Here is a 22066-nt window from a genome sequence, read left to right as displayed (position 1 = left end):
CCCGTGTGTTCGCCGAACTGTTCGCCGAACTGTTCGTCGAACACCTTCGAACACTGTTAAAACCAATGGCAGGCAAACAAAAACACATAGAAACACATAGAAAACACCTTCAAAGGTGTCCAAAAGCTGACAAACTGCTCAGAAGACACAACTAACACATGGAAAAGTGACAAGTACATATAGTCATGCGAAAAGAAAAGAGGTGGAGGAGTAAAAGGAGGGGGAGACACAAATATAGGCATGTCATGCCCTTCTAAAATCCAAAAAGTGAGAAGCCGACACGTTCAGTCCGCTCCTGCCCGTGCCACCTCCGTGTCGCCGGGTTTGTGCCAGAGCCGCGGTGAACCCTGACGGCCAGCCCCCCTCTCCCAATACTGGTGCCTGTCCGCTGGTGGGTTGAGAGAGCCCCCCTGTGGTGGAGGCAGCTCTAAGCTTTTTAATTTAAATTGTCCCTCTAATTTGAATGAATACACTTTAAATCCATTTACAAGGATCTATTGGAGGGCAAGTCTCATGCCAGCAGCCGCGTAATTCCAGCTCCAGTAGCGTCCACTAAAGCTGCTGCAGTTAAAAAGCTTTTATAAGGATCGAGCTCGGCTGTCCACCGCAAGGCATCCTAGTGCCAGTCCCAGCCCCTATGCCTTGGGGTGCCTCCTGATGCTCTTCACTAAGTATCCCGTGGTCCCGAAGCATTTCCTTTGAAAAAATTAAGTGTCCAAACTACAGGTGGTGTAGCTTGCTTAACAGCCGGGATAATCCGCTGACTAGCAGACACTGCTACTAGGCACAAAGTATTTCCTGGGCTAGATGCAGTTAAAAATTTGTAAGTAGATACTCTCGTTGGATGCTGAGAAAGCATTCCATAGAGTCTCCTGGCACGCCATATATGATTCTCTTAAAAAGCTTGGGGTAGGGGTCTAGGGGACCCTTTTATAGCCAAAATCACGGCCCTGTATCACAATACGTCACCTAGGCTGAAGATAAATGGAACTGTAGCACCGAGGGCTCGGTTGCTACAGACGTATTGCACCTCACCCAGAGGTGTGATATCTCACTCTCAGATAAGGATGGAGTGTGGATCAGGACCCGACACCTGCATGCATTACACCACATTGCCGTGGGGCAGGGCGACCAATATGCCCCTGAGATGGGCACGACAGTCCCTGTCCCTGGCTGGAGTGGGGGGAGGGAACACTGAGGAAGGGGAACCCTGCAGTGCAGGAGCAGGGAGGAAGCAGTTCCTGGGTGCATTGAGAAGGGAGTATAAAAGGTGGGCACCATCTTAGTTCAGTGCAGAGAAGTCTGAGCAGAAGTGGCAGGGAGCAGGGGCTCTGCATGAGCTCTGCTCCGGAGGCGGGCCTAGTAACAGAGGCCCAGGCCTGCAAGAGGGAGAAGGAAGGAAGAGGAGCGGAGAAGGCTCCAGGAACGAGGAATGAAGGGATCCCAGGGGTGCGGACGGGCGAGTCGCCACCGCACGCCCGAATCCACCTGCGTGGAGGGGTCAGGCCAAAGGGGGAGACCGGTCCCCGAACTAGTGGAGGCAGGAAACGACCCTCAGCTAGAAACCGGAGGCTCTGACATTTTATGTGGCGCAGTCCCTTGCTCCACCCGCTAGGAAGGCACCACATAGGATCAGGGAAACTGGCGCCAAGTTTACCAAGAGGAGGCCCGAGGCAGCCGGACAGAAGTGTTGGTAAGAAAGGCCAGACAAAGGACACACAAAGGGGGTCCTGTGAAGCGCTACAAAGTTATCTGGGAGTTGTCTGAGCCCCTCACCTGGTGAGCACAGTACGACGTGGGCAGCCGTTACCTGCAGACGTGGTCTGGATAATAAGAACTGTGAGTAAAGGCCCTGAACTGCATCACTGACTCCGTGTCGTTACTGCTGCTGCCCTGCACCATCACCCCCATCCTCCGCATACACTGCCCTGAGGCTATACTCTTCCCGTGGGGAGTTATGCTACGCTCTGCTGCACCCACAACACCAGCCTTAGCGGTCTGCCCTGTAGCGGCGGTTCACTCTGACCGCAATCCACGGGTGGCGTAGTCGGACATTTAAACATCAAAACCACATAAATAGTTCCGCCACTGGTTTGACCGCCCTGAGCCACGGAACCGGATCGCCGCCACGAAGACTACAACCACCAGCATCCACCAAAAAGGGTCCGGCTCCGGGTGTCCCAAGGCCCAGGGGGTGCGTCAGAACATTTTCATCACCTTTCACAATCACCAATGGGACAAGGCAGGGATGTCCTCTGTCCCCTCTCTTATACATCCTAGTGACGGAGCACCTGCTCTCATCAATTCGCCATAACCCCAATATTAGGTGGATTGAGGTGGGAGGCACCGAGTACAAGTGCTCTCTATTTGCTGATGATGTCCTAGTATATATCACTCAATCACATATATCCATCCCTGCTGTTATGGCTGAAATAGATCACTTTGTTACATGGTAAAATTTTAAAATCAATGCAGCGAAGTCTGAGGCCCTCGATGTCTCCCTCCCTAAATCCATATAGGATTCCATCCAGTCCAACTTTCCCTTTGCCTGGCCCTCACAGGGTATCAAATACTTAGGAATTCCTATTCATAGAGACCTCTCCCATCTATGTTATCTTAATTTTGGGCCCTTTATTGAACAATTCCATACAGACCACGGTTGGCAAGTTAGAACTGTAAGATTCACTACGTGAACCACTGGTGTTTTGTGGAAAAGCACATGTACACAGCGTTCCAAATTATTATGCAAAAAGTGTTTAGGAGTGATAAGGAAAGAATTTGTTTGTTTGTCAGTTAAACTCATTGATGGTGATGTGTGTCAGGGCTCTTTATATCACTGTAAGCAATTGCAGACACCTGTGCTAATTAGTTTGGCAGGTGTGTCCAATGAAAGGCAAGACTACTTAAGAAGGCTCTCTCACATTATTAAGCAGCCTACATTTTCTGCCAAAATGGGAAAGAAAAAGGATGTGTCGGCTGCTGAGAAGCAACAAATTGTGGAGTGTTTAGGTCAAGGCATGACTACAATCAACATTGTGCGATGATCAGGATGAAGTGTCTTGGCAATCAAGAAGTATGTAGCTGATTCACAGTACACACGTGTGCGTGCTGATAAGGGCAAATTGAGGACTCTTTCCTACAGGCAATTACGTCAGGTTGAAAGAGCAGCGGCAAAAAAGCCTTGTCATAGCAGCAGACAAGTTTTTGAAGCTGCTTGTGCCTCCAACGTCCCCCGAACAACAAGATGCAGGGTCCTTCAGAGGTTTGCAGCTGTGCATACGCCATCCTGTCGACCTCCTCTATCCACTTCACACAAGCAGAAACGGCTCCAGTGGGCCAAACATTACATGAAGACTGATTTCAAAACTCTTTTGTTCACGGATGAGTGCCGTGCAGCGCTCGATGGTCCAGATGAATGGAGTGGAGGATGGCTGGTTGATGGACACCCCACGCAAACACGGCTACAGCGCCAACAAGGAGGAGGTGGAGTAATGTTTTGGGCTGGAATCATGGGGAGAGAGATTGTCGGCCCCTTTAGGATCCCTGAAGGCGCTAAAGATGAACTCCATAATGTATGTGGATTTTCTCAAACAGCACTTCCTGCCATGGTTCAAGAAGAAGAACCGTGTATTTCACAGCAAGATCATTTTTCTGCATGATAATGCACCATCTCATGCTGCACATAAAACATCTGCATCTCTGGCTGATATGGGCATAAAAGGGGACAAACTTATGGTGTGACCCCCATGCTCCCCTGACCTCTACCCCATTCAGAACCTTTGGAGCATCATTAAAAGGAGTGTCTATGATGGCGGGAGGCAGTTCACATCTAAGCAACAACTCTGGGAGGGTATTCTGTCCTCATGCAAAACAATTGAAGCAGAAACCATCCAAAACCTGACAAATTCAATGGACGAGAGAGTTCAGAAGCTCCTTTCGAACAAGGGGTCCTATGTGAAAATGTAACATCACCTAGAATAAAGTTTTGAGTTGAAAACTGTTTGATTTCAGTTTCTAACAACCTGCTAATGCTTATAATTTCAAAAATGACCATTTTTTTGGTCTTTATTAAAATGAAAAGGTTGATCGAAAAGTTTGGGGGATCTAAGAGTGTGGCAACCCAGTAGTCATGATTACTTCAAATTCTGACAATATGAGGGTCATGCTGCAGGTAGTGCAGCAAGAAGGCACTTATGTGTCTTGCGCATCTCGGAGCCCCAAAATTATTTTCCGGGCTAGATGCAGCTAAAAATTATTTTTAATTTTAAATCTGGTGAAGCTTATTATAGATGGCCTAATAGGATCAGTGCTGCACACTGCTACAAAGCCCAAATTATTTTCCAGTCAAGATACAGATAAACATGATTAGTAATTTGAAAGCTTAAAACAGTTGGTAGGGTGATTTTAACCAATCATCAAGCTTTTACTCTCCCCAGGATGACACAGGGGTAGAAAAGTCGTTTCGGATCCATGATTTGTTCATCTTTATGAACGTGAGTCTGTCTACATTATCAGTGGAGAGCCGCGTGCGCTTATCTGTCAGCACACCACCAGCAGCGCTGAACACACGTTCAGACAGAACGCTGGCTGCGGGGCATGACAAGATCTCCAAGGCGTAAGTGGCTAGCTCCGGCCATTTATCCAGATTGGAAGCCCAAAAAGAGCAAGGGTCCAGTGACACAGTCGTGGCTTCAATGTTTACTTGGAGATACTCCTGTACCATCGTCTCTAGGCGTTGACTATGTGTCAGACTTCTTGTCTCCTGTGGCCTTGCAAAGGATGGGCTAAAAAAGTGGTGAAATGATTCCGCAAAATTGATGTTACCAGCAGATACTGTGGTTCTGTTACGGTTTGAGTGCTGAACACTTGACGGTCCCACGGTTGGCAAGTTGGAACTGTGAGATTCACTACGTGCACCACTGGTATTTTGTGGAAAAGCACATGTAAGATTCTGCAACAGTCTCTGCTGATACTCCTGCATGCGTGCATCCCTTTCTATGGCAGGAATAATTTCTGCAAATTTACTTTTGTACCGGGGATCTAACAGTGTGGCAACCCAGTAGTCAGGATTATTTCTAATTCTCACAATTCGAGGGTCATGTTGCAGGTAGTGCAGCAAGAAGGCACTCATGTGTGTTGCGCATCCAGGAGCACCAAGTCCCTGTTGTGTTGGTGGCGAGGTAACAATCATGCTTCCTTCCTCTGTCCTCTCCCCCCAACCTCGCACAACAGAAATGTGATCAAGGTCTCCCTCATCTGATGAGTCTTCCATCAGTTCGTCCTCCACTTCTTCCTGGGCTCCTGCACCTTCCTCACTAGTTTGGCTGCTACCATGCGCCCTGGTAAAACCATCTCCCCCACCCTCACATGCCTGCCGCCTTGGTGCTGCCGACCTTCTGGACCTTGCAGATGTTAGCCCTTCCGCATACAACTCCTCCTCCTCTACTTCCTCCACCTCCTCTTGTGCCACCACCTGACTCCGAATTCTGTTTAACATGTGCTCCAGCATGTAAATCACCGGAATAGTCATGCTAATAATGGCATCGTCAGCACTAAACATCTTCGTCGCCATTTCAAAACTGTGCAGAAGGGTGCATAGGTCCCTGATCTGAGACCACTCCTCCAGCGTGATTTGCCCCACCTCTGAATCTCGTTGGCCCAGGCTATACGTCAGAACGTATTGCACCAGGGCTTGTCGGTGCTGCCACAGTCGCTGCAACATGTGCAGAGTTGAATTCCACCGGGTAGGCACATCGCATTTTAGCCGGTGAAGTGGCAGGCCCAACGACTTCTGTAGAGATGTAAGTCGCTGAGCTGCGGGATGCGAACGGCGGAAGTGAGCACACAGCGACCGTGCCCTCTGCAGAAGGCCATCTAGTCTGGGATAGTGGGCTAAAAATTGCTGGACAACCAGGTTCAACACGTGAGCCATACAAGGCACGTGTGTGACATTGCCCCGGCGAAGGGCCGCACCCAGGTTTGCAGCATTGTCGCACACGGCCTTCCCTGGTTTCAGGTCCAGTGGAGACAACCATTCATGAAATTGGTTCTCCAGAGCTGACCACAACTCCTCAGCTGTGTGACTCACATTTCCCAGACATTTCAATGTAAAAACCGCCTGATGACGTTGAGCCCTACTGCCAGCATAGTAAGGAGGTGTGCAGGATCCCTTCTGCGCAGTTAGAAAGCTTGTGGCATGACCAGACAGGCTTTGGGTGCAGGTGGAAGACCGAGAGGAGGTTGAGGAGGCAGAAGCAGTGGAGGAAAAATGACATAAAGAGGATTGACGCACAACTCGTGGGGACGGCAAGACTTGGACAGCAGCCCCTTGTCCTGCTGTCACCATAGTTACCCAGTGCCCAGTCAGCGACATGTAACGCCCCTGTCCATGCCTCCTCGTCCAAGTGTCTGTGGTGAAATGCACCCTGTCACACACAGAGTTTCTCAAAGAAGCAGTGATGTTGTGTGCGACATGCTGGTGGAGCGCAGGCACACCTTTCTTTGAGAAGTAGTGCCGACTGGGCATCTGGTACTGGGGCACTGCGACGGACATAAGGTCTCGAAAATCCTCTGTGTCCACCAGGCGGAAAGGCAGCATTTCTGTAGCCAAGAGCTTGCAGATGGTGAAATTCAACCTCTTAGCTTTCTCATGGCTAGGAGGAAATGGTCTTTTACTTGTCCACATCTGAGGGACCGAGGGCTGGCTATTGTGCTTAGACGGGGTTGATAAGGGTGTCCCCGGCAAACTGCCGGTCTGTGAGGAAGATGCAGGCGGACATGTTAGGTTGCCTTGATCCAAAGGTGGTGCTATCGATGTCGGACAGCGCTCAAGACCAGCTGGTGTTACCACCTCCAAAGAAAATGATGACCTGCCAATCACGCTGGCTGTTGCGGGTAAAGAGGTGGCAGGTCTGCGCCCCAAAACAGGTGTGACTGCTGTCCCCCCAGTCACAGAGGATGAAGAGGCTGCGGATGCACAAGATATGGCAGACGGTGGTTGGCCCGGCCGGCTAGACCGCATTGTAGCACACTGAGCTTCCCACTGCAACTTATGCTTCATGTCCATGTGCCGGTTCATGCATGAAGTACTCAAACTATGTATTTTTTGGCCTCTACTTAGCTTTTGCTGACAAATGTTACAGATAACACGAGTTGGGTCATCTTTATCGATCTGAAAAAATGCCCAGGCTATGCAAGGCTTAGCACCCATGCGACCTGAAGAGCCACCACGACTTGTGGTGAGAGGCAGAGTTGTGTTTGAGGATGCAGTTGTTGACGTGCTTCCAGTACTACGTCTCTGTCCAGGAAGGCGCAACCTGACCTCGTCGTCACTAGCATCTTCCTCCACCTCCTCTGCTGACCTCATCTCTTGGCTGACTGTGGGTTGACAGTAAGTGGGATCTCCGACCTCATCATCATCACCCTGTGCGTTATCACACCCGTCGTCCTCAGAGCCAACCTGTTCCTGCCCTGACAAAAAACTAAAGTTGTCGCTCCAATCAGGTATTTGAGTCTTATCATCGTCTTCCTCATTGTCTCCACCAACAGGAGTTACAGTTTGGGAATGAGGGTCTACATTATGGTCAGAACCTTCTGCGTCTGGTCCTGGATCCGACTCATAAAGATTCTGGGCATCAGTGCAGATCATTTCCTCGTCTGGATTCACAGAAGCGCTGGAGTCGACCTCTGATTCCCAAGCTATAGTATGAGTAAACAGCTCTGCAGACTCAACCATCTGTTCTACCTCATACTCAGACGGGCAGCTGGAGATTTGGGAGCTGTGAGGAAGCAAGTGCGATTTGGGTGACACCTTTGAGGACTGGAGTATTTGTGTTGTTGAAGTTGATGTGGAGGAGAGCCCACTTAAAGGAGCACTTGATATCCATTGAAGCACCTGCTGTTTTTGTGCCTCATCTGGAATTTGTAGCGATTGGCGTGGCCGTAAGAAAGGGATCTTATCAAATTTCCGCTAAAAGAAGTAGACATTTTAGTTTGGCTGGAAGATGGTCTTTCTTCTGCACCTACCCCACGGACACAACCTTTTTTCCCCTTCCCAACACGCCTATTCCCCTTTCCACCAGCAGCAGGCCTTTTTCCACTCATTTTGGTGGTTAACTAATTCACAACTCTGGAGTTGTTTGCACAAAAAAACAATGGATGGTAACCGAGCAGAGCTGAGTGGCCAAACTGTGGTATTAGGCCAAAACTATTGGCTGGGTTAGATGCAGAAAAAAATTATTTTTAATTTGCAACCTGATGGAGGTCAGTATAGATGGACTAATAGACCAAGTCCCACACACCGCTAGAAGCCCAAATATTTTTTCAGAGCTAGATGCAGAAAATTTTTTATTCAATTTGCAACCTGATGGAGGTCAGTATAGATGGACTAATAGACCAAGTCCCACACACTGCTAGAAGCCCAAATATTTTTTCAGAGCTAGATGCAGAAAAAAATTATTTTTAATTTGCAACCTGATGGAGGTCAGTATAGATGGACTAATAGACCAAGTCCCACACACCGCTAGAAGCCCAAATATTTTTTCAGAGCTAGATGCAGAAAAAAATTATTTTTAATTTGCAACCTGATGGAGGTCAGTATAGATGGACTAATAGACCAAGTCCCACACACCGCTAGAAGCCCAAATATTTTTTCAGAGCTAGATGCAGAAAATTTTTTTATTCAATTTGCAACCTGATGGAGGTCAGTATAGATGGACTAATAGACCAAGTCCCACACACTGCTAGAAGCCCAAATATTTTTTCAGAGCTAGATGCAGAAAAAAATTATTTTTAATTTGCAACCTGATGGAGGTCAGTATAGATGGACTAATAGACCAAGTCCCACACACCGCTAGAAGCCCAAATATTTTTTCAGCGCTAGATGCAGAAAAAAATTATTTTTAATTTGCAACCTGATGGAGGTCAGTATAGATGGACTAATAGACCAAGTCCCACACACCGCTAGAAGCCCAAATATTTTTTCAGAGCTAGATGCAGAAAATTTTTTTATTCAATTTGCAACCTGATGGAGGTCAGTATAGATGGACTAATAGACCAAGTCCCACACACTGCTAGAAGCCCAAATATTTTTTCAGAGCTAAATGAAGAAAAAAATTATTTTTAATTTGCAACCTGATGGAGGTCAGTATAGATAGACTAATAGACCAAGTCCCACACACTGCTAGAAGCCCAAATATTTTTTCAGAGCTAGATGCAGAAAAAAATTATTTTTAATTTGCAACCTGATGGAGGTCAGTATAGATGGACTAATAGACCAAGTCCCACACACTGCTAGAAGCCCAAATATTTTTTCAGAGCTAGATGCAGAAAAAAATTATATTCAGTTTGCAACCTGATGGAGGTCAGTATAGATGGACTAATAGAATGATGCTATGCCCAAAAGATTTTACTTCACTAGGTGCAGTAAAAAAATTGGTATTCTATACACAGGTGGTATATCTTGCAACACAGATAGGCTACTCCACTGACTAACAAACTCTGCAATAGGCCAAAAAGGATTAGCTTTGCTAGATTCAGCCAAATGCTGTGAAAAAAACTTGCACAGCACTGGCACAGACCTGCCTGGCAAAAACTGATAGGAACTGATGTAACCTAGTCCTGAAAAGGACTCCAATTACAATTAGTCTTTATTCCCACAATCTATCTATTTAAGAGCACAGACCTGCCTGATAAAAGTCGTAGGAAATGCTGTAACCTAGTCCTTAAAAGGACTGCAATCACAACTATTCCCTACTCCCAAGCTATCTGTATATTTGTGCGAAAATTGGCTTGAAATTAACAAGGTATAGCGCACACAGCAACAGCGGTGCCGTCTAACACGCAGCTGCAGCAGTGAGAAAATGGTGGCGACGGGGAAAATGGCTTGGTCTTATAGGGCAAGGACATGTGACATACACTGCCAATCACACATGCCCTTGCTTGTGTGAAAAAAAGCACTTCGCTCCGTGTGTGCGCTGCTGATAGGCTGACAGATTGCACCTCCCCACTGCAAATGCGGGAAAGAGAAAAAAAAATGGAGATCTTCATTGTTCCTGCAGAGATCCATCCCCTGCCCCTCCCCCCGCCCCGCTGTACACTCAAACTGCGTATTAACATTAATTTTCATCATTACTGAGAAAAAATCCAGTTATGATTTTGGTGCACGAACAGTTATCGAACATAACCTCGAACAGCCGAATTTTTCTCAAATTGTTCGTGTTCGCCGACCGGCTCGAACACCGCCCAAAACAGCTCGAATTTGAGATTGGCGAACAGTTCGAGTAGAACAACGCTCATCTCTAGTGCTTAACACGTTACTCTCCGCAAGGAGAAATATTACCCCTAGATACCTGCTAGATTTGTAAAACTTAACATGGATAAAACAGAATTCATAATTTTTCCACCATCTCATTCATTCCCCCCAACTGACTTATCCATCAAAGTCAATGGTTACCCACTCTCCCCAGTCCCGCAAGCTAGACTCTGATCTGTCTTTGAAATGTCACATCCAAGTATTCCACTTGCTGCTGACTCCAACTCCAACTATCTCTGGTATCCGTACATCCCTCAACCATGAATCTACAAAAACACCAGTGCACGCCCTCATCATCTCCTGCCTCGACTACTGCAAGCTCCTGTTCGGTGACCTCCCTTCTACCACTCTCGCACTCCTCCAATCTATCCTAAAATGTGCTGACTGACTAATCCACCTATCCCCCCTCTATTCCCCGGCTTCTCCCCTCTGTCAATCCCTGCGCTGGCTCCCCTTTGCCCAGAGATTCCAGTTAAAAAACCTAACTTTGGCATATCAAACCATCCAAAACCTGTCTCCTCCATACTTCTGTGACCTAGTCTCCCTCTACTTACCTGCGCGCAACCTCGCATCCTTCCAAGATCTCCTTCTCTACTTCTCTCTTATCTTTTCTTGCCACAATCGCATACAAGATTTGTCTCATGCATCTCTCCTACTGTGGAACTCTGTACCCCAACACATCAGACTCACGCCTACCATGGAAACCTTTAAAAGGAAACTAAAGACCCACTTCTTGTGACAAGCATACAATCTGCAATAAACCTCGCTCCACCATACCGCTGCATGACCAGCTGTACCCTCACCTAATGTATCCTCACCCATCCCTTGTAGATTGCTTGTGTGCCCTCATGGGCAGGGTGCTCTCTTCTCTTGTACCAGTCGGTGACTCCTTTTCACATGTAAAGCGCCATGGAATAAATGGCACTATAATAATAAATAATAATTATACTACTTGTACCCTGGGACAGCCTGCTGTGCTTATCAGTTAGGACCCCACCAGCAGCGCTGAAGACACGTTCTGAGAGTACACTGGCTGCCGGACATGAAAAAACCTCCAAGGCGTGACAGGCGAGCTTAGGCCACTCATCCATTTTTGAAGACCAAAGTGTCAAAGGGTCAAATCCATCTCTGATGATATTGAGTTCTAGATACTCTTGCACCATCCTCTCCAGTCATAGACCATGTGTCAGACTTGAACTCGGTTGTGCTGGTGCACAAGCTGGTCTAAAAAATGTGTGAAAGGACTCACAGAAATTGCTTTTGCCACTTACACTGCTGCTGCTGCTAATATTTTGGTGTTAACGAATTGATGTGCTGGAGGTTGGAAGTGTAGAGCTGTGATGCACATTGTGTGCCTCACTGCTGTCTTGGGGAAAACATCTCTTAAAGCTGTGTAAATGTGTGCTTCGATACTCCAGCCTTCTCGGGTCCTTTTCCAGGGTGGGAAGCATCTGTCAAAATTGACTCTTATAACGTGGATCTAACATAATGGCAACCCAGTAGTCAGCACTATTTCGCATCATAACTATACCGGGATCATGTTGCAGATAGTGCAGCAAGAAGGCATTCATATGTTGGTCTTTTCCATGAGGTCCAAGCCCATGCTGTGTTGGTAGCTGGGTAACTCTGATGCTTGTTTCCTCTGTCCCCTCCCGCCTACCACAAACAACAGAGAGGAAATGATTATCCTCTTCATCTCCTGACAGTTGCTCGCCCATCACCTCTTCCTCCTCCATTTGTTCCTAGGCTCTTGCACCTTCACTAACAGTATGTCTGGTATCATCTGCCCAACTCGATCACAGTAATCAACTCTCCCTTGGCACCCTAAGATGTCCCCTACTGTATCACGGAAGTAACAGAAGAAAGTATTTTTTTTTACTGTGGATGAGGTCTGTATACAGTAGAATATATGCTCAAAGAAATTTCAAACTCATCTCTAGCCTGCTGTATCATATTTGTCACAGAAAAAAATGACTTTTTTACTCTGCAGGAGCTCTGCGTATAGCTGAATTTCACCACCACAAAATGACAAGGTGACATATGGCATACTGTATCACGTTTGTCACAGAAAAAAAAATATTTTTTCACTCTTGTTAGCAACTGAAAAAAAAAGTTTTTCTACTCTGCACACAGCTGAATTTCAACGCCACAAAATGACAAGAAGAAATATGGCGTACTGTATCATATTTGGAACAGAAACATTTTTTTTTTACACTTATTGGCAACTGAAAAAAATATTTTTTTTACTCTGCACACAGCTGAATTCCAATGTCACAAAATGACAAGATGAAATATGGTGTACAGTATCACGTTTGTCAGAAAAAAAAAAAATTGTACTCTGCAGGAGATCTGCATACAGCTGAATGTTACCCCCACAAAATGACAAAGTGGGCTACTACGGCTTGCTGTATCACATTAGTAACTGAAAAAAAATAGATTTTTAAAGGTGTACTCGTGCATGGAGCACAATAGAAGCAGTGCACAACAGACTTCTATGAAATGTGCCCTGCTGCCTTTGTGTGGACCTTAGTAATGGCACATGAAAAAAGATCTGCTGGAAGGTTGATTTCACAGCCACACAGGACACTTTCTACCTAAACTATCTGACTTAGAAGCAACCATCTAACTAACCAGCTAAAATCTCTAATGAATCCAGAAGCATCATGAGGAGTAGCCTTTCTGACCTGTTATAATGACAAAATTGTGCTAAAACAACATGTCCATTCTTTATATAGAGAGGGACATGTGATTTCAGCAGCCAATGGCACAAGACCTTGTGTCGGGACATTGTGGATGGTTTCTGCACCCTGATTGGCTAGCCGTGATTTGCAAACAGAAAGTTAAGGGAAAAAAAAATTACAATTATGCCGCTGCTTTGAGCTCCTCTGAGGTCTCCCCAGCCCCTCCCCTCATCAAACACATCCCCCCGCTCATCATACACCTCCACTATCCTAGGCAAAGTGATAAAAATACTTTAGTTGCAGCGCAATAATTTCCCGCACTTTTACCAATTTTTGCAGATTTTAAGCAAAAATGCTCGTGTTTCCGATGACAAATCCGAATGTGCCATATTTGTGCCGAATTTGAAATTGGCGATCATTTTTGAACACATTTGCTCATCACTACTTTTACCCTCAGTTTCTTTAGCAAGGCAGTGGTGGTCTTGGAGATGTGTTTGGGGATGTTATCATGTTGGAATACTGACCTGCCGCCCAATTTCCGAAGAAAGGGGCTCATGCTCTGCTTCAATATGTCACAGTACATGTTGGCATTCATGGTTCCCTCAGTGAACTGTAGCTCCCCACAGCACTCATGCAGCCTCAAACCATGACACTCCCTCCACCATGCTTGACTGTAGGCAAAACAAACTTGTCTTTGTACTCCCCACCTGGTTTCCGCCACATGCGTTTGACACCATCTGAACCAATTAAGTTTATCTTGGTCTCTTCAGAACCCAGGACACGGTCGCGGAAATCCATGTCCTTACTCTGCTTGTCTTCAGCAAACTGTTTGCGAGCTTTCTTGTGCATCATCTTTAGATGAGTCTTCTTTCTGGGATGCCAGCCATGCAGACTAATTTGATGTAGTGTGCGGGATATGGTCTGAGCACTGACTGGCGGGTCTGCCACCCCTGTAAACTGTGCAGCAAGGCCGGCAGCACTCATATGTCTGTTTTAAAAAGATAACCCCCTGGATATGACTTCTCTGTCTTCTCTGACAGATTTATAAAACTTAACATGGACAAAACTGAATTCATCATCTTTCCACTGTCTCACCCCCCAACTGACCTATCCATCAAAGTCTGTGGCTGCCCACTCTCCTCAGTCCTGCAAGCCTGCAGCCTCGGGGTAACCCTGGACTGTAACCTCTCCTTTAAACCACATATCCAAGCCCTTTCCACTTCCTGCTGATTCCAACTCTAAAATATCTCCCGGATTTGCACATTCCTCAACCACGAATCTGCAAAAACACTAGTGCATGCCCTCATCATCTCCCGCCTCGACTACTGCAACCTCCTGCTCTGTGGCCTCCCCTCTAACCCTCTTGCACCCCTCCAATCTATCCTAAACTCTGCAGCCTGACTAATCCACTTGTCCCCCCGCTATTTCTTGGCCTCTCCCCTCTGTCAATCCCTTCACTGGCTCCCCATTGCCCAGAGCCTCCAGTTCAAAACCCTAACAATGGCATACAAAGCCATCCACAACCTGTTTACCCCGTACATCTGTGACCTAGTCTCCCGGGACTTACCAACAAGCAACCTTGCATCCTCACAAGATCTCCTTCTCTACTCCCGTCTTATCTCCTCTTCTCACAATCGTATACAAGATTTCTCCCGTGCTTCCCTCCTACTCTGGAACTCTCTACCCCAACACATCAGACTCTCACCTACCATGGAGGCCTTCATAAGGAACCTGAAGTCTCACCTATTCCGACAAGCCTACAACCTGCAGTAACCTCACCTACTGTATCCTCACCCATCCCCTGTAGATTGTGAGCCCTCGCATTGTTCAAAATTTATAGTAATTGTTTGTGCTTTGTATATCCCTTTCACATGTAAAGCGCCATGGAATGATGGCTATAATAGTAAATAATAATAATAATATGACACTGAGCACGTGCACTCAACTTCTGTGGTCGACCATGGCAAAGCCTCTTCTGAGTAGAATCTGTCTTGTTAAACCACTGTATGGTCTTGGCCACCGTGCTGCAGCGCAGTGTGAGGGTATTGGCAATCTTCTTATAGCCTAGACCATTTTTATGTAGAGTAAAAATTCTTTTTTTTCAGATCCTCAGAATGTTCTTTGCCATTAGGTGCCATGTTCAACTTCCGGTGACCAGTATGAGAGAGTGTGAAAGCGATAGCACCAAATTTACCACACCTGCTACCCATTCACACCTGAGACCTTGTATCACCAATGAGCCACATGACACCTGAGAAAGAAAATGACTAATTTGTTACAATTTGGCCATTTTTACTAAGGGGTGTACTCACTTTTGCTGTCAGTTGTTTACAGATTAATGGCTGTGTGTTGAGTTATTTAGAGGGAACCAAATTTATACAAGCTGTTATACAAGCTGTACATGGACTACTTTACATTGTATCAAAGATTCATATCTAAGGTGTTGTCCCATGGAAAGATATAATAAAATATTTACAAAAATGTGAGGGGTGTACTCACTTTTGTGAGATTCTGTTTGTATCAAAACTCATGTTAGCAAAGAAATAAAAAAGGTCAAATAAGTATTCGAGAAGAAAACGCATAGACTTGGATATGCTTTCTGACAGGCACGGGCTCCACTCTCCTGAAGGAAGAACAGTCTTCAGTCCTTGGAATGCATTACGCTGCCTTTTCCCTCCCTTGGCAGTGGATCCGTGACGTCACAGTTCAGAGTATGCATTCTTCATGTGTGGGACGTCTCACACAACTTCCTTTCACTTTCATTACACCACGCTTCCTCTCAAATCGACCAGACGGATTACTACATTGTTGTATCTATTGATCCCAGTCACTGGTGTCTGTGGGGCGGTGAGTGCTGTGGATTTCTCCTGAGGTTCTGATCAAGCTTTATTTTCACTCTGAGAGTTCTTCTGATACTTTGTGTTTTCTGGATTCTGCTGTTTCTGTCTCTTGTTCTCTACTTTATATTCAGCAGCTTTTACTGTTTGTCTTTCAGACAATATTTTAAGTCTGCAAAGCAAATGACATCTGGATGCCAGAACTTGTTCCTCTACTTAGTTGTGGTGACTATTTGATAATAATAATAAGCTTTTTTTATATAGGGAAAACATATTCCGCAGCGCTTTACAATTCTCAGGTTCATATACAACAGTCATAAGTAACATAGCTAAAGATAATACAATAATTAAAGCAAAAATAATGACGACCCTGCTCGTAAGAGCTTACAATCTACAATGAGGTGGGGGTGACACAAAGTCCAGCGGCTTATTCACAAGGATGGTCCGGCCATCTTGAGGCGATGAGGGATAGATAAAGGCTGCATGAGCTCGTCACCAGCCAGTATCTGTAGTGCTTTTGGGTACGGTGGAGTTTGGTGGAGATTTATGTTTGGAGAAATAATGAATGGGTTATAAATATATAAAAGGACTTAGATTAGGGAAGGTGATAGGCCGCCCTAAACAGGTGTGTTTTTAGAGAGCGTCTAAAACTGTGTAAGTTGTGATTCGTCCTATTTCTTGGGGTAGAGCGTTCCAACGAATAGGTGCAGCTCGGGAGAAGTCTTGGAATTGGGATTGGAAGGTACGGATTAGTGCGGGTGTGATGACATGAGCTTGAAGACATAAGGGACATGTATAAACTCGCCACATTTTTCTTCTTTGTGTCGTGCTGTCTCCAGCTAAGACTTTTATATGTTTCTAAGAAAAAATGCCTTAATGCAAAATTGTGTTTATTTTACTCGCTTATATTATTTATTTATTGGTTTTTGGCTTGATCTCAAGCCATATCAACTTCATGGATGAACGATCTGTAGGAAGATCTTGTGTAAGCCTAGATATGTCCACCAGGTTCTTCTGTGGCGGTATCTTTTTAGTATCAAGCCATCAGGTTTCTGGTCTTTTTCTTCGCCTTGTTCCTTCTATTCTTCCGACCATGATGTCCTACTCCGGTGATTGCTCTCTTTGAATAAAGTGTCCTAAGTAACCAAGTCGCAGCTTAGAGATATTTTCATCCCTGTCTCCATTGGGGCTCTTAATTAAATTCCCTATCTAAATGTTTCGAAGTCAAGAGTGCTGGATGGCATTTTCAGAACGTGTCAGGGGTCTACTTGCAAAAAATATGTGTACTGTATGAAAAAACATAATTTTGTGTTTAGAGGTGTCTTCTTTCTTCCTGAAATGTGACTTGCTTTTAAGAAAAAAATCATGATTTTGGGGTAATATTTCACAATATGTGTGTGCCAGTGCGTATCAAACTACAGTTGTGCTCAAAAGTTTACATACCCAGGCAGAATTTTTCTTTTTTTGGCCTTGTTTCAGAGAATATGAATGATAACGAAAAAACTTTTTCTCCCCTCATGATTATTGGTTGGGTGAAGCAATTTATTGTCAAACTACTGTGTTTTCTCTTTTTAAATCTTAATGACAACAAAAAAACATCCAAATGACCCTGATCAAAAGTTCACATACCCCAGTTCTTAACACCTTTTATTTCCCCCTTTAACATCAGTGACAGCTTGATGTCTTTTGTGGTAGTTGTGGATGAGGTTCTTTATTTTCTCAGATGATAAAGCTGCCCATTCTTCTTGGCAAAAAGCCTCCAGTTCCTGTAAATTCCTGGGCTGTCTAGCATGAACTGCGCGCTTGAGATCTCCCCAGAGTGGCTCAATGATATTGAGGTCAGGAGACTGAGATGGCCACTCCAGAACCTTCACTTTGTTCTGCTGTAGCCAATGACTGGTTGTCTTGGCCTTGTGCTTTGGATTGTAGTCGTGTTGGAACATCCAAGTACGTCCCATGCGCAGCTTCCGGGCTGATGAGTGCAAATTTGCCTCCAGTATTTGCTGATAACATGCTGCATTCATCTTTCCTTCAACTTTTACCAAGTTTCCTGTGCCTTTGTAGCTCACACATTCCCAAAACATCAGCGATCTACCTCCGTGCTTTACTATAGGAATGGTGTTCCTTTCATCATAGGCCTTGTTGACCTCTCTCCAAATGTAAGGTTTATGGTTGTGGCCAAAAAGTTCAATTTTGGTCTCATGACTCCAAATTACCTTGTTCCAGAAGTTTTGAGGCTTGTCTCTGTGCTGTTTGGTGTATTGTAGGGGAGATACTTTGTGGCATTTGCGCAATAATGATTTTCTTCTGGCAACTAGACCATACAGCTCATTTTTCTTCAAGTGTCTCCTTATTGTGCATCTTGAAACAGTCACACCGCTAGTTTTCAGAGAGTCCTGAATTTCAGCTGATGTTATTTATGGGTTTTTCTTTGCATCCCGAACAATTTTCCTGGCAGTTGTGGCCAGAAATTTTTGTTGGTCTACCTAAACATGGTTTGGTTTTTACAGAGCCCCTGATTTTCCATTTGTTAATCACAGTTTGAATGCTGCTGACTGGCATTATCAATTCCTTGGATATTTTTTTGTATCCCTTTCCTGTGTTATATAGTTCAACTACCTTTTCCCGTAGATCCAAGGACAATTCTTTTGCTTTACCCACGACACACAATCCAGAAACATCAGTGGCTGGATGAAAGATGCAAGAAATGCAAGAATCTGTCTGGATCCCAGAAACTCACTCAGCTTTTATGCATACACACTGATTACAAACAAACAGGTCACAGGTGAGGATGTTACCTTTAGTAGCCATTCAAACCCATTTGTTTCAAATTCTGTGCATGTTATCAGGCCAAAATCACCAGGGTATGGGAACTTTTGATCAGGGTCATTTGGATGTTTTTGGTTGTCATTAAGATTTAAAAAGAGAAAACACAGTAGTTTGACAATAACTGGCTTCACCCAACCAATAACCATGAGTGGAGAAAAAGTTTTTTGTTATCATTCATATTCTCTGAAAAAAAAAGGCCAAGAAAGGAAAAATTCTGCCGGGGTATGTAAACTTTTGAGCACAACTGTAAAAGATCCTTACTAGTAGTTGGGGAGGTGGTTTACATGCAGTTGAACACATTCTGCCCAGTCCTGTCTATAGCTGGGAAACTCCCTGACTTATTAAAGCATTGGGCTAATTCTGCAATTTACTGTTCAGTTTAAAAGAGTAGAACAGAGATAGTAAAAATGTAAACCGGTTAATATTGAAATAAGAAAAGAAGCTTGGCACTGTCAAAAAAATAGAAAACTTTCTGAATTAACGGACTCACCCTTTGGCTGGAGGATCCGGTGATGCTTTCTTGTAGTATAAGAATATATGAAGGGAGATGAGAGCGCGCCTCATTTATATGTCCGTGAAAAATGGTACGGGTGTGATTAATGTTTTGGATCAGTGTGTCATAAGTGAGTGGTCTGTCATCAGTATTTCTTACCGATGGATAAATAAGTAAATTATAAAGCTCTTCCTATCCTTGCAATATTAAATAAGGACAGATGGCGCACGGATGGCATCCGCGTGCTGCACTTGTTTTCCGCAGACCCATAGACTTGGTGATATAGAACATAGAAATACTGGAATAAACGGACATGTCTCCATGAGTTTTGCACATTCAAGTGGCCCGTAAAAAAGCACGAACATGTGGGCACCATAGATCATAATGGCTACGTGTTGTATCCGTGAAAATAACTGATAGAAGACATACAAGCAACACTGACGTGTGAATGAGGCCTGAGAGTATCTGTGTGGACTCGGCCTCTGCAGTGTCAGTGTGCGCGCGCATTCTCATTTCCCTATGATTTCTAATTATGTCAAATTGCAAACTTCTACCTATTGTGACTGTGACACAAAGCTGCAAACGTTTCCAAATGTGATGCATTATATGCTGCCAATAAGAAGTAGCATAAATCTTACACAGCTTACTAAATCTAGACATAGATGGGAATACTCTGGACCTGGACTTCTCACGACTCTGCTCAGTGTATGATTTTACTAACTCCTCTCTCACTCTCTGACCATAACCTCCTTTCCTTCTCTGTAAAGACCGGCCTCCCCACTCAGGACACCCCCACTTACCCCACATACAAAAATCTATATGCCAAGTTCATGCTCAAAACTCTGCTCTCCATCTGTCAAACAAGTCTACTTCACAACCCTCATCACATTACTAGCTGACAATCCAAAAAGGCTCTTCAAAACTCTCCATTCCCTCTTGAGTCCCCCGTCATCAACCTTGGCGCTGACGGTCTGGCAACTTATTTCCCAGAAAAAAATTAACCCTATCTATCAGGACATATTCTCACATTGCCCTCAGATGCTGGATCTCCTTTCCTCTGCTCTCTCTCTTTGTTCTCCTCCTGCTTATCTGACCCATCCTTCACAATATATTTTACCAGTAGTGTTGAGCGAGCATGCTCGACACTGCTCGGTACTCGCTTGAGCATCTCACTACTCGGGATGTTCGGCGAGCACCGAGCATTTCCGGGTTACTCGGGCGGGAGCTCGGGTCTCCGCCCTGCATGTTTGGCGCTCTTTACAGAGCCAATGAACATGCAGGGATTGCCACCAAGTCACTGGAATGCCGCAGCCATGTTGTTTGTGGGCATTACAGTGATTGGCTGGCCGCACAGCGTCACCTCGAGTATTTAAAACCGGGCGCCGCCATCTTGGACACAGTCGCTCCGGATCAGACAGTGTAGGGAGAGTGCTGCTGAGTTAGTGAGAGATATATAGTGTAAAATAGTTAGTGTAGGGTCTCTAAAGCCTGCCAGATCAAACAAACAGTCCTTCTCAGGACTAATATCCATCCCAGATATCAGGCAGGCAGGCTGTATGGGAGACGCAGTGGTTATACCAGCAAACGCTGCATTACAGTTCTGTGTGCTCCTGTTGGTCAAATTGCTAGACTTATTATCCGGTCTCAGGGGCCAGGAAAAATACTTTTTTTTCATCTAAATCCTGTATTTTTTTTTTCCTCAGTCAGACTGTACAAATACGCGTCTTATTAACCTTTGGGTATCCCCCCCCCCAAAAAAAAAAAAATTGAGTGTGTCTGTGACTGTTCAGACACCAATATATCTGTTTAAAATAGTCTGGTGTAGGCCAGAGAAATAGAACTGTGGTTTTGCAGTTCCACGGGTCAAATCTCTGTATTATCCTGCTTTTGGCATTTTTTGCCGTAAAAAAAACTGTAATAGTGTCTCCCTGACTTTCAGACACCAATACATCTGTTTAAAAGAGTCGGGTGTAGATCAGAGAAATAGAACTGTGGTTTTCCTCTTACACGGTTCTAATCTCCTTTTTATTACCCTTTTTCCATTGATAGTGCGAGTGTAAGCTATTTTACTTCATTTACAATGAGCAAGGCGCGTGGCAAGGGACGTGGAACTGGACGTTCTGGTGATGGTGCGTGTAGAGGACGGGGCCGTGGCCAAGGTGAAAATGTGCCACAACCAACAGCCACATCTTCTCGCTCCCTCTTCTTGACCGAATTACTAGGGAACCACACTACAGCACCGGTATTGTGAACTGATCAGTTTGAACAGGTTATTAATTGGATAGCCGATAATACTTCCAGTAACCTGGGCACCACCACCTCCGGTCTGTCTTCCACACGGTCAAGTTTTAGTAGCTGTGAGTCTCGACCGCATACTCCTCCTCACCCTGATGCTCCTTTCTCCCTTGCTCCCACCATGCCGAGTGTCGTCAGACAGCAACTGATCCCACACTTGGACACTCTGAAGAGCTGTTCACTGGTCCATTTCCATATTTGTGCCCCTCGCCTGCTCCGCTTGAAGTGGTGGAAGAGGAGATGTAGCGATGCCCAAATATTTGAACAGCCACGGCCACAGGAAGTCGACGCTGGCAATTTGTCACAAGAGGTGGATGATGACGAGACACAATTGCCACGAAGTGAGGAGGAGGATCGTGGTGCACAAGTGGAAGAGGAGGAGGTGGTGGATGATCTAGTAACTGACCCAACGTGGCAGGAAGACACGCAGAGCGAGGCCAGCAGCACATAGGGGGAGTGACTAGCCCAGGGGAATGGGGATGACTCGGTACCCGGGTCTTTAGCCTGGCCTTTGGGGATGTCGCGGTGGTCGGCTCCCGGGCCCGTACCCTGGGCCGCTCTTTAAAAAGGGGGTTGATATTTGTAAAGTTTATAAAAGAAAGAGTTGGTGACGCCACCT

General features: G+C 45.4%; 2 protein-coding genes across 5 annotated transcripts in view; one reads left to right on the top strand and one right to left on the bottom strand.

Moving 5' to 3' along the window:
- LOC141167149 (uncharacterized) overlaps window positions 1-22066 on the bottom strand; it is a 1037600-nt gene that overhangs the window by 84832 nt on the left and 930702 nt on the right. The gene's annotated exons all lie outside the window — the stretch shown is intronic.
- Window positions 15703-22066, top strand: part of LOC141167147 (NACHT, LRR and PYD domains-containing protein 12-like) — a 225452-nt gene continuing 219088 nt past the window's right edge. For 3 of the 4 annotated variants that reach the window (XM_073654536.1, XM_073654534.1, XM_073654532.1), the window contains exon 1: window positions 15703-15840. The gene's annotated coding sequence lies outside the window, so the exon portion shown is untranslated. The remainder of the gene's footprint in view (window positions 15841-22066) is intronic. The other variant, XM_073654533.1, reaches the window with a different exon arrangement.

This window comes from Phyllobates terribilis, unplaced genomic scaffold, assembly GCF_046119375.1.
Source record: "Phyllobates terribilis strain yellow unplaced genomic scaffold, ASM4611937v1 Scaffold_11__3_contigs__length_659146591, whole genome shotgun sequence".
Lineage (NCBI taxonomy): Eukaryota > Metazoa > Chordata > Amphibia > Anura > Dendrobatidae > Phyllobates > Phyllobates terribilis.
Note: the sequence above shows the minus strand (reverse complement) of the source record. Positions and strands in the feature narration are given on the sequence as shown.